General features: G+C 41.2%; 1 long non-coding RNA gene across 4 annotated transcripts in view; it reads left to right on the forward strand.

Annotated features, from left to right (window-relative positions):
* The window catches only part of LOC104980361, an 87,713-nt gene extending 83,524 nt beyond the window's left edge, over nt 1-4,189 (forward strand). For all 4 annotated transcript variants that reach the window (XR_824251.1, XR_824253.1, XR_824250.1 and 1 more), the window contains 2 exons: nt 3,612-3,788; nt 4,040-4,189. This is a non-coding gene — a long non-coding RNA (uncharacterized LOC104980361). The remainder of the gene's footprint in view (nt 1-3,611; nt 3,789-4,039) is intronic.
* Nucleotides 4,190-4,234: the final 45 nt, after the last annotated feature.

Below are 4,234 nucleotides of genomic sequence, written 5' to 3' on the forward strand. Positions count from 1 at the left end.
TGTGGGAATCTTCTTCTTTTCAGGCCCTGTAGCAATGAGCATTTTGGGTTTTGGTCTCCAAAGTCAAGTAAGAAAGCTGTCCTTCCTACACCCATGATGAAGACAGCCAGAATGTCTGCATGGGGGGATGGCTCCAGGCTGAGCCACATGAGAGCCGTTCTGGCCCTGCCTGAAGAGTCTTCTAGAGTCAGGAGCCGTCCAGCTCCAGCTCCAGACCAAACAGATTAGGAAGAATATAAGCAAAATTGTAGGATGCAGCACTGAAGTTCAGGAAAGGTCAAGCCTCAGTAGACAGATGTCCAGCTCCTCCAGTGTTTATTTAGTTTTACAACATCGGCGGCACCAGCAGGGGATCAGCGAGACAGACAGGGATGGGAACGACTCTTGTCCTCTCCTCTGTCCTTATCGGGATGTCCAGCTCTTCTTAATTCATTATGAGTGGGAACATCATTTTCTGACCAAAAAAAGTTGTTTTGGAATCAAATAGAATTGTCTCCTTAAACCGAAGGGAAAACCACATTACGGCTAAGACTAAATACATTCTTAAGATTTTTTATTTGGATAAGCAACAAAAACTCATATGATAATGTCATTTTTGTATATATTCAATGTTTAGATTTAAGAAAGTCCTTTCGTTTGGGTTATTGGTTCAGTCATTTACATACATTTCCTGTGTGCCAGACCCTGGCCTATAAACTAGAGATTCAGCTATTGTTTTTGTTGTTCAGTCACTAAGCAATTCAGTGCCTCTCTTTATGGTAGCTCTTACCACCCTGGGGAAGACAGACATGGAAAACAATGTTTGACAAACATTATAGAGAGATGGGTATAGGAAAGATGGGGACAGAAAAGAAAACTACTAACCATCTACAGTTTGGACAGCCTCCCAATTTGATAAGGGGTTAATATCCAAAATATGGGAGAAGGCAATGGCAACCCACTCCAGTACTCTTGCCTGGAAAATTCCATGGATGGAGGAGCATGGTAGGCTGCAGTGCATGGGGTCTCTAAGAGTTGGACACAACTGAGCAACTTTACTTTCACTTTTCACTCTTCACTTTCATGCATAGGAGAAGGAAATGGCAACCCACTCCAGTGTTCTTGCCTGGGGAATCCCAGGGACGGGGGAGCCTGGTGGGCTGCCATCTATAGGGTTGCACAGAATCGGACACGACTAAAGTGACTTAGCAGCAGCAGCAGCAGTTGTGAATCAAGCAATGCACTAGATGCTGGAGGTACACAAATATGACATCCTTATCTCCCCAAGTAGCTCATAATATAGGAAGATAAGTGATATATATAAATTAGACATAATGTGGCAAGTGCTACTTAGGAAGGAGGGAACCTAGACTGGACAGCTGGGACAAGGCTTTGCATAGAAGATGACCTTAAAAGTGAGTTCACAGGGACAGGTAGGAGTTGAATGGACACGTGAAACTGGATCATGTTGCCAGGGAACATAGCATGTGCAATAGAACAAAAGCGTGGAAAAGCTGGCAATTTGGGAAAACAGCAATACTTCTGTAGGGATGGCACACAGGATGGAAATTTGGGAGTCAAAATAGATGCGACCCTTAATTAATGGTTAAAAACAAATGACAAAAAGCCTTTGAGTCAACTAGAGCTAAGTCTGTGCATCACAACTACTGAAGCTTGTACATTCTAGAACAAGAGAAATCACGGCAATGGGAAGCCCATGCACCACAATTATAGTGTAGCCCCCACTTGCCATAACTAGAGAAAGCCCTCATGTAGCAATGAAGACCCAGCATAGCCAAAAAAGTAATAATAAAATAAATAAATGAAAATTTAGAAAAGAACAGATATGAGAATCCCAATATCACTGCAGCATTGTTTACAATAGCCAAGATATGGAAATATCCTAAGTGTTCGTAAATGGATGAATAGATAAAGAAGATGTATAATAAAGGAATACTATTTAGCCATAAAAAGGAATGGAATTTGGATGGAGTTTAAGGCTATTAATGCTAAGTAAAATAAGTCATATGGAGAAAGACAATTAGTGTATTATTTCATTCAAATATGGAATCTAAAAAGGTACCCAAACAAAAAACACCAATGAACAAACGAAGTAAAGCAAAGCATGCTCACAGATACAGAGAAAAGATTGTTGGTTACCAGAAGGGAAAGGGCTTCAGGTGTTGGCAAAATAGGTGAAGATGGTCAACTGTATGGTGATAAGTGGCAGCAAGACCTGTGATGGTGCTCACAATGTAGTGTATACAGATGTCAAACTATAATGCTGTACACCTGAAACTTACATATATGTGTGAGTGTATATCTATGACTCATAGACTGAATTTCAAAGAACAATATGAATTCAATAGGGAAGAAAAGAAGAGGAAGTAGGTATAGGCAGAGGAAAGTGCAGGTACAAAGACACAGGGGTTGAGACCAAAAGAGCAAAGCATATTCTCGGAAATTCCAGCACTTTATATGCTTGTAGTCTGGACGCTTTTAAAGATGATTGTGGTGTGAAGAGTGCAACTGATGGTGACTTCAATGCTGGGAAGGACCATAAAGCACTGGCAATCATGCCAAAGAACTTTACATCTATCCTAAGGGTAATGTGAAGGGGTTGAGCTGTAGAAAATGTAGAATTTAATATATGCCAAAGCATTTCAGGATATGTATTTTATTAAGGAGCATCATTCTGGTTACAAGGTGGATCAAAAAATGAGGCATACTTGAGCTAGGGTGATGGTAGAAAGAAAATGGGGAGAGGGCAATGTGAGGAACACTGATGGTATTCAGTTGATCAGACTCAGCAGAAGGCTGATTGGGGTAGGCAGGAGTCTTGCTTTGGTCTCCAGTTGAGGATCTGTTGCACAGCAGAGCTCTTGGAGAACAAGGAGGACCTGTTCCATCACAACATTCAACTCACCATTGGAATTCAAGATTTGTTACAAAGATCAAGGATATCTCAGGATCAGGGAATGTGAGAAGATCAAGTGTGTGGGGAAAGAATAAAGTGTGTAGACAGATGAGGGTTGAAAGTTTATCCGGCAGTAGGGTGTGTCAGCCTCTGACTGTGGAAGTGCCTGAGGATCTCGAGTGGGGAATTGTCAATGTGAGGTGGTGGTTGGAGGCTGGTCTGGGAAGGGCATGAAAGAAGAGACTCAGGCCAAGAGGTGGCAGGGGTTGCAGACTTAGCTGAAGAGCTCCGGAAGCAGGAGAAAAACGCAGGAGATGGTTTCAAAAGCTAAGGAAGTAACAGGTCCGTTGGTTTTTTTTTTTTTTTTTTTAATTCCAAGTAAAACAAAAGGTTCCTGGGTTACAGGCACAAGTGAAATTTGATGCAGCAATCCTGAGTAGCTCCAAGGTGGAAGAAACCATCTTGGTTAGGAACTGGATTTAGAAAGGGCAGAGATCATATTTAACTCAGCAAGGACAGTTTAATCAGCCAAGTAGGGAAATGAGACTGCAGAAGGCAGAGGACTGGTGAGAAGTGAGGTGGTGAAGGACTCATGCATAACTTGCTATGAAGGAAAAGATGGTGAATACCTAGAAAGTGACTAGGTTAACAGAGGTTGAATTTTTTTTCTTTTCTTTTTTTAAAGTGGCTATTTTGAATGTGTTTCTATTTTAAGGGGAAGCACCAGAAACAAGGAAGTAACTTTAGACTAAGCAGAACTGAGGGTGGAGGTTGAGTGGAGTTGAGGTCACAGAACCTATGACAGTACCAGCCTGGGGAGAAGGACCACATCCAGTCCCTGGGCCTGGACATCTAGGAAGATGAGCACCGTGAAGGGGAAGTGAGCAGAGAGGTAAGTTGTTACTTCGGGTCTCCATTTTTCATTACCTATATTTTTTTCACAAGTTCCTAGCCCTTATCTTCATTTTATAGTAAGATTAAGAAACATCCCCACGTTTGTTCAGCTACTAATAATAGAAGTAGGTTTTTCAATCAAATGTCTTTGGGCTTCAAATCCAGTGAGTTTTCAGAAACTAAGCAAAATGTATGAATGTGCACATATTAGATGTACTATTGACAATACATGAAAATTCATTTCCACAGGGCTTATTTTTTCAATTTTTCTTTGAAATCATCTTCCACAGTTATGCCCAAATAAGCTTTCTAAACCATAGCTCTGATAAGACTCCTTATGGCAGAAAGTGAAGAAGAACTAAAGAGCCTCTTGATGAAAGTGAAAGAGGAGAGTGAAAAAGTTGGCTTAAAACTCAACATTCAGAAAACGAAGATCATGGCATC

The sequence above is a fragment of the Bison bison genome, unplaced genomic scaffold (genome assembly GCF_000754665.1).
Source record: "Bison bison bison isolate TAMUID 2011002044 unplaced genomic scaffold, Bison_UMD1.0 scf7180017864499, whole genome shotgun sequence".
In the NCBI taxonomy this organism is placed as follows: domain Eukaryota; kingdom Metazoa; phylum Chordata; class Mammalia; order Artiodactyla; family Bovidae; genus Bison; species Bison bison.